Raw genomic sequence first — 8,718 nt, forward strand, 5'->3', positions numbered from 1 at the left:
TAACCATCCAACGTTCATGTAAGTCATCTTTCATCTTGAAGGCGGTTCCACTCATCACTGTGAGACGAACCCTAATTTGATGATATGCCACTTTTCAAATCTATTCCTTGGAGAAGATCGTTGCTCCGGCCATCATATTCTAACATGTCATCCAGTAGAGGGATAGGAAAACGATACTTCACAGCGTTGATCTTGTTGATGGCAAGGCTGTAACACTTTTACATCCCCTTGAAAGTCTCCATCTTTCTTTTGGAGTTAAGAGTGCCGGGGACTGCACGAGGGCTCATACTCTCACGAACAAAACCCTTCCTCGGTAGTTCTTCTACTTGCCTTTGCAACTCGGCATGTTCGCAGGGCTCGTCCTGTAATCAGGGCTTGATTAGTGTAGGGTAGCTAGAAGACCTGGAAATCTATGGCGTGTTGGATATCACGCATGGCGGTAAATGATCGGGGAGGTTCCTCAAGGAAAATATCCTTAAATTCTTGGAGCCTGGCGGACTCACCTTCTTCGGAGTTTGCTCCTCACGTGTCTCTCCATGAAGTTCCCTAGCAACTAAGACAAACACAATGGATTCCCCAAGACGCACACCACCCTTTCAAATGCCTTTAGGCTTATGATGTTCGGACCTTTTCGCCTTCGCAGTATTTCGCTTCTTGCTCATGTTGAATTGGCTTGGGTTCAAGGGATTAAGCACAATCTGTCTTTGCCTCCAAACATAAATGAGCAAGAATTGGATCGCCCATGAAGGGTGACATCCAAATCATAAAATAAAGAGGTCTGCTAAGATAATATGCCCTACATCCAGTGGGAATTACGTCACACCATATTTCGCCTTGTAGGTGAGGAATTGAAGTGGGACAACACATCTTTCTTTTATGGCTATGGAGGAAGTATCCACCCAAGAAACTTTATATGGGTTAGATTGTGGGATCAATTTCAAGCCTGGGCGGGAAACAACGTTAGAGGACATATGCCGCGATTAATGCCAACTCCCACTATACTATAAGAACCTTGCACGTTTTATCTCCACCCTTGGTGTAAGTATGGAAGATGGCACTTCTTCGCCAACTCATCGAGTTTTCCCTTTATTCTCGTCAAAGCACACCTTTACCACATTCACTCTAGGGACACCAAAAACAAACCCTTTGGAATCATCAACTTGAGGGGAGATGGCTCTAATGCACGTGAGGTAGCCGGGATCATCTTCCCGTTCGGCCTCGGCTTATCTTGGACTTCTTCGGCATTTGGGTCATACACTGGCTCTAGCACAACATTTTCTACATTTTCATCATCATCCTCTTGAATGACAAGGGTCATTTCAGAGGGACAGTCTAGGCCGCAATATGTCCAATCCCATTGCATTGAAGCATTGGAGGTACGGAGAGCTAATCTGTTGCGAGGGCTCGATTGATCGGCTCTCCCAATTAACTTCATCCCTAGCATACCTCTACTTTCCTATTCCTTAGTGATGGTACAATAGACAAAGAATTTCTCCATTTGACGTAGCCAATCGGTTAGAAAACCCATGGGTCTAGTGCAGCCATCAAAGGTGGGTGCCTCTGTCTCATAGACATCCTATCTTATAATCCCTAGGACCATAGTGATTATAGTGATCATGTTCAAAGTGTGGAGCCTATTAAAGTAAATCTCATTGTTATTTTGCCCATGCATGTTATCTCCTTCATGATTGGCAAGTGGGTCTCTCTTTGAGATGTTTCCAATTCGCTCTACCCTATCTAGCAAATCACGGACACTCTTAGCTAGGTCTCCTATGGTTTGCTCTAAAGGAGGGCTCCTAGATTCGAAAGTGGATTGATGTTCGAGGTTTGACATGACGCGACCACTACGTGTAGATGCATGCAACACAATATTTATGAATGCGAGTTGAGATTCCCAAAAATTCAAGTAATCAAATTTTCTCAATCGCAAAATTGTAAGGTCAAGTCACAAAGTGCATGTAGAGACTAGATCGATGAATCAAATGAAGGAATTGCAGACAAATAGTGACAGTGTTCACAATATTAAGAGATAGTCCAAATAAACGTCAAATTCCAAGAAGCTCCACAATTAATAATAAGAATCAGATATTTCAAAGAAATTGGTTTTTTTTTTTTTTTTTTGGAATTTTAGAGTGGGTACTAAAAGAGGACACAAATAGTAAAACGATTAATTTGAGCACAAATTGGATAGAATAATGGAGTATGGTGGGATATGCACATAAAAAACATAAAGATAATATTTTTTAATGAGATAAAATTGAATCCACCAAAAAAAATAGAGTCAGAATTGTACCCTAGTCAGTGGCTCCACGTATTGCATTAGATAGCCACGGTTTGCTCCTCAAGTAGTGAATTGACTTGGGCTGAGTGGACCTGTGAAACAATGCAAGCCCAAATACAAGCAATGGGCTGTCACGGCAACAGTTTTTTTTTTTTCTGAAATACAATAAAAGACTACAGCTTAAAACAAGAATCTGCTAACCCAACTCCCAAACATAACACTGAACGTTCTAAAGAAGCTACTAGAAACAAAAGAAACTAAAAGAGGAAGAAAAGAAACAGTGGAGTCATCGGCTGGAGCCATCGACGGAGGCGGCGGCTGGAGTCACCGAAGTCATTGGCGGAGTTGGAGGCTGCTCGTCTCGGCCTTGGCATCGGCGGTGGTCGATGTCCTCAGCAGTGGTGATCGAGGGTTGGCTGTTGGGCTTCGCGGCGGCTGGCGGCTGGTGGCTGGTGACGGTTGGGCGCGGCGGCTGGTGGCTGTGGTGGCTGTTGGGCTTCACGGCGGTTGGTGGTTGTTGGGCTTCGCGGTAGTGGGTGTTGGCGGCTGGGTCTGTGGGTCTCTACTTCTTCTTCTTTTTTCTTTTTTCTTTTTTTTGATTTTGTGGGTGTTGGTGGCTAGGTCTTTCGTGGGTTCTTTTTTTTTTTTTTTTTTGCTATGGGTTCTGTGATCAGAGGCGGGCACGGATGGTGGTCACCGGCTTGGGAGGCGCCGCTGTCATGGTTGGCTTGCTCTTTTTTGATGGCTTTGCTTTGACGTGGTTGTCTACGATTGTGTAGAATGGACCGAAATCTGCTTTGATACCAAAACTGACGTAGGACAACCACAATAGTATAATAGAACAGAAAATTGATACTATAAACCCTAGGAGTCAGCACCTAAGGGCTGCTTGGAATCAGCACCAAGCAAACTGGAGTTGGCTACAGTGTAAAAGAAAACAAATGTTTTTTTATAATTCTCAAAAGCTGTGTTACAATAATCAAAAAAGTGTTTAAATAGCTAACAACACAAAACCCTAATTATTAAATGTTCGGGCTTGCTTAATCTCAAGCCCAATAACTAATAGGCTCCATCCATAAGGCCACAGGTTGGGCCGTCTTCTTTTTGCTCTTCCTCCCATACGTGTGTATAATTGTGGGCCTATATCTTGTGTCCGCACCACAAATACTTATCAGGCTAGCTTAAGATCTAACACAGGGTTTATGCTATGTTCAGAAGTCATAGGATAGAAAAACACCTCACATTTGTCAAAATTTACAATGTTAAGAAGATCTAACACAGGGTTTATACTATGTTCAGAAGTGATAGGATAGAAAACATGTCAGATTTGTCAAAATTTACAATCTGTCCAAAAAGGATACAAGACCACCTCAAAATTTTCAACACACTATGTTGCATATCACTAGTACCCTGAATAAAAATAATGCAATCAACGAGGGTCCAGATTTCTTGCAATCCTATTCCCTTACAAATTCTTTGAAACTGTCCCTCCAATAGAGCCAGAGACTGCATAGTTGCACACATATAAGGTGAAGTGGATCCTATAGCTTAAGTCACAATAAGGAAAGTAAAATCACCGGGGAACCATTCAATAGAATCTAATATGAAATTGTGCAGATGCACTGCAGAATCAAATTGATCCAATGAGGACTAAAATTCTTTTCTTTTTTTTAGCATAGCCAAAATGAAGTCCCAGATAAGTCTATCATATGCTTTCTACATACCAACTTTATAGGCTGCAAGCCAAATTTACCACCTCCTAGTATTTCTAATTTTCTCAAACAAGTCATGTGCTAATAAAGATTATCAGAAATTAGTCTCCCTTAAACAAAAGCATGGTAGGTAACAACAACTAGATAGTAGTCCCCACAAGTCATGGGCACGAGCTTGAAGATCTTGATTGAATGCTAGCATTTAACTAGAAGATAAGAGAGAATGTATGTGTGTGCGCACGAGTGCGTGCACTTGTGCGTCCATGACTTCATGAAATGGTTTGGCATACCATCTCATACAGTTAATAGAAATCATGAAGCAATAAAATGTGAATAAGAGTAATGACATTGTGAACGGAAAGTGCTAATTGTCATGGCAAAGTTTGGCCTCTAGACAGAGAGTGAATTTGGAATCTAAACTATAGAGCACTTGTAAATGTCAACTAAAACAAAATTAAAAGAAAATATAAATCAGTCTGTTTGATAAAAAGCACTGAGATGCAGATTGGAAGTGATAGCACATTCAAATGTGCAGAGACTCACACATTCACAACTCTTGATTTGACTTCCACATGTCATATTAATGTAAAGAACTAAAGAGTTATGGGAAAAAAGATAAAACAAAGAAGGAAAATTCTAACATCAAAATGAAGGATAGAAAGTCCCTTTATATTGTTGAGGACATAATCATTCTTTTATGACGAGCTCACTCATTGATTTAGCAAGAGGCACAACTCTATTGATCCTTACACAGAATAATTTTCCAAAATGAGAACCCACGTGTTCAAATAGGTTACATCATCAGCATGTAGGCAAATAGGTGGAACTGTAGGTTTTTTCTTTTGCTCAGCAACTATAGTAGATCTATTACAGTTCCAAAGCAATTCAACCAATTATTAGTAGAAATCAAATGAAAATAAGTTACCTGCCACTAGCGACAAAACTTGTACATCCACCACACAGCCTTGTCTTGATTCTCTTAGGCTTACACTTGCAATCACTTTAATTCCCTACTTGGTCAAAATCCTATGCTCTTGCAACTAAAAGACTAAAACCAACTAATGCAGTTTTTAATTACCAATATTATTTTTAACAAAGACTAGAATTCCAACATCCAAACTCACTAAGTTGGGGGCCTCTCCCCTATTTCTTAGGAACTGTACAGATGTAAAGTCCCAAAAGAAAGCCTTGTGAATCTTTGTCTTCCTTTCATGTGCATAGAATGTGGTCTTTAATTCAATATTTCGACTAAGGTCTGCAAGATCAATCATCAATTCCACTAGTTTTATCTCTTAAATCTTTTTTGATAGGTGTTTTATCTCTTAAAACTTGTTATCATTGTAGGATATCCACACCAAAAAAAAATTTCACATTTTATGTATGGCACGTTCAGAAAAGAAAAAAAAAATTACAGAACCAATGCAACTATTTAAAATGAATCCCGACAAAACCCTTATTAGATGGGAATATGTAATATGCAATTGTTGCCCCCACCCCACTTTTCTTCCCTGTCCTTTTAACTTTTTATCAGTAGAGACTTTTAGACCTCTTTAGACAGGTATAACAAAAATCTAGTTGTCTAAGGAAAAAGACATTCAACACAACTGAGCAGTATATTCATGTTTACACACACTACAATGGCAAGCATCTTCATCACAGTGCAAGCATGGCAGGCAAAATTAAATAATTAATCATTTCAGTAAATACCCTGAAACCAAACTGCGAATCATCGAAAAATACTAATATAACAATGGAGTAGCCACAAAAGGAGTTTAACATAAAACTACTTCAAGCCGTTTTGACATAATAAGCTAATTCAGTAATCAGTATTATGTCTGTTATTCAGAGCTCATCAATAACCATGATTGCATGAGGTCCTGCAAGAATTTAAGAACTATAAGGGCATTATTTTATAAGTAATAGTTTATTATATTAAGGAAATTTTGAAATGAGGACAAACAATTCTAAATATACATGCTATGCACTAAACTATCATCTTAATACAATAAAGAGTGACCACAAACTTGATAAGCTATTTATCCTGAAGATAAAGCCATTAAGGTAATCAATACGCAAGTATGGTCAATTTCAAGTATATATAAAGAACAGAATGAAAAATCATAAAAAGAACCAAAAAAAAAAAACATGAGAAGCATCCTACCGATTTTCTGTTTTTCCTCAGTATGTAACTACACCTTTGTTGGCTTTGTCGAGCAAAGCTAGACTCTCGGCATAAGAACCAAAAAAAGTAACAAAATATCCATTAATTCCAAGATTCTTAATATTTCGGCTATCTGGATTCCACGAGACGAGCCTTTTTTCAATATTTACTAATATAACCTCACCATTCCTCCTAAAGCCAACTGGCCATGGACGGCGCATTCCCATTCCCAGACTTGGATATTGATGTGAAAATTCTGTCCACAAGGATGCAACACCATACTCTTCCATTGCCCATATATTGATCTGATCACTCCCTTTCATTGTTTGAAACCCAGCAATGGAATTTCCATATACGAAAACACAAGTCCACTTCATCTTCCCTGAATAACTTGGAAGTTCTGGCAGCAAATTTGGCGGAAGACCTCGTCCCCCAAATCGAACACCAAAACAAACTATTTGTCATCATCAGTGACAGCAATCCAATGCAGTGCCCCATTGGCAAATGCCGGCGGCCCCCAACTAATAGCGCATATAGGAGGCAGAGAAGCAGAAGCACTAAGCATTCTCCATTCACCAGTGTAGAGTGAGTAAACCTCGACCACGGGTGGAGGCTTTGGACTACCCAGTATGGTGAAAATCCTATCCCTGGCCACTTCTTCATTTTTTTTTTTTTTAATTTGAAAACAATTCCTAACCACTTTATAATCGTTAGTTTTTGGATCAAATCTAAACCCAAAAGACGCGTGGAACAACCTTGTGTATTAAAGGTAACATCGGGACCAGGAAATTGTAGAAGCTTTCTCAGACAAGGGTTCCAGAGAAAGAATTCGTCAGCGTCATTGGGTAAACCATCGGAAAGGCATAGCAGGCCGTTACAAGTACCGATGACATTGTGAAGGTGTGGAGCAGGAGCATGGAAAGGGGAATCAAAGCTGGCGTATTTAGTGAAATCAGGATCGTCTTCTTTATGCAATGTGTAGACTTCTCTGTCATTCCGTGAGAGCCTTAAGAGGAGGAGGTTGTTTTTGGTGTGGGAGTGGTGGAAATGGGTGGAAAAGAAAGTTGGGTTTTGGATTAGGAATTTCCAGGTTTTAGAGACAGAGGTACAGATGATAATGGATTTGATAGGTAGGAATGTGAAAATACGGGAAAGAATCTCATCAGGTAAATATCCCCACCGAATTGACTTCTCACTGTCTGACATTGCCCCCGATTTCGAAGAGAGATCTGAGAACCAACGAAGGCAAGAGGGTGAAGCTTGTGCTCTTGTGGAGTGTCTGGAGAGTGGAGGAAATAATTTGCGTCTTGAGTCTTGACTGAAGAGATCTGTAAGAGTTTGGGCTGTAGCCAAATCAGACATTTGAGAGAAGTTAACTGGCCGACGGTTGTTGTGAGATCCCTCTGGTCTATGTTGACTAATCTGCTTACCGAACTTCTCATATTGATAGTTGACTGGCCGGTTGTTGTGAGATCCCTCTGGTCTATGTTGAATTTGCTGTCTGATTTAATAAAAAAATCCGAGTTCAGTTTTTTTTTTTTTTTTGTTGGGGGGGGGGGGGGTGGGGAGAAGGGAATTCATTGTACGCTTTTTTTAGGGGAAAAATTCATTCTAAATCCCATAATTTAAAATTTTATTACTTTGATGATTTTTTTTTTTAGTAAATTACAAAATTAGTCTCTATCTTTTATATCATATCTCAATTTGGTCCCTAACGTTTTAATTGTGTCAATTTCATGAAATGGTTTGGAATACCATCTCATACAATTAATAGAAATCATGAAGCAATAAAATGTGAATAAGAGTAATGACATTGTGAACGGAAAGTGCTAATTGTCATGGCAAAGTTTGGCCTCTAGACAGAGAGTAAGTTTGGAATCTAAACTATAGGGCACTTGTATATGTCAACTAAAAAAAATTAAAAGAAAATAGCAATCAGTCTATTTAATAAAAAGCACTAAGATGCAAATCAGAAGTGATAGCACATACAAATGTGCACAGACCCATGCATTCACAACGCTTGATTTGACTTCCACATTTCATATTAATGTAAAGAACTAAAGATTTATAGGAAAAAAGATAAAACAAAGAAGGAAAATTCTAACATCAAAAAGGACAAAATGTCCCTTTATATTGTTGAGGAAATAGTCATTCTTTTATGACAAACTTGCTCAAATGATTTAGAAAGAGGCACAACTCTATTGATCCTTACACAGCATAATCTTCTAAAATGAGAACCAAGTGTTCAAACAGATTGTCATTAGCATGTACGCGAATAGGTGAAGTGTAAGTTTTTTCTTTCAAACCCCAAGCAATTATAGTAGATCTATTGCAGTTCCAAAGCAATTCAACCAATTATCAGCAGACATCAAATTATCAAAACTAAACAAAGAGGACAATAAACTCAAGAGTAGAAACAACAACTATACAAGAACAAGGAAAGTCCACAAGCGAAATCTTGGTTTTGTCGAGGCCTTCCTCCAACAAAGAAAGGTTCTAAATTACAAAACAAGCTATCCATTTAATTAAAAGGTTAAGCTCAAAATACAAATGGAAGACAAAGA

General features: G+C 39.0%; 1 non-coding gene and 1 pseudogene across 1 annotated transcript; one reads left to right on the plus strand and one right to left on the minus strand.

Moving 5' to 3' along the window:
- Positions 1 to 5,519: 5,519 nt before the first annotated feature.
- On the minus strand, positions 5,520 to 7,590 carry LOC142611257 (F-box protein At3g07870-like; annotated as a pseudogene).
- Positions 7,495 to 7,600, plus strand: LOC142611473 (small nucleolar RNA snoR109). The gene has a single exon (XR_012840056.1). It is a non-coding gene; the product is annotated as a small nucleolar RNA snoR109 (small nucleolar RNA).
- Positions 7,601 to 8,718: the final 1,118 nt, after the last annotated feature.

This window comes from Castanea sativa, chromosome 9 (assembly GCF_040712315.1).
Source record: "Castanea sativa cultivar Marrone di Chiusa Pesio chromosome 9, ASM4071231v1".
Classification (NCBI taxonomy): domain Eukaryota; kingdom Viridiplantae; phylum Streptophyta; class Magnoliopsida; order Fagales; family Fagaceae; genus Castanea; species Castanea sativa.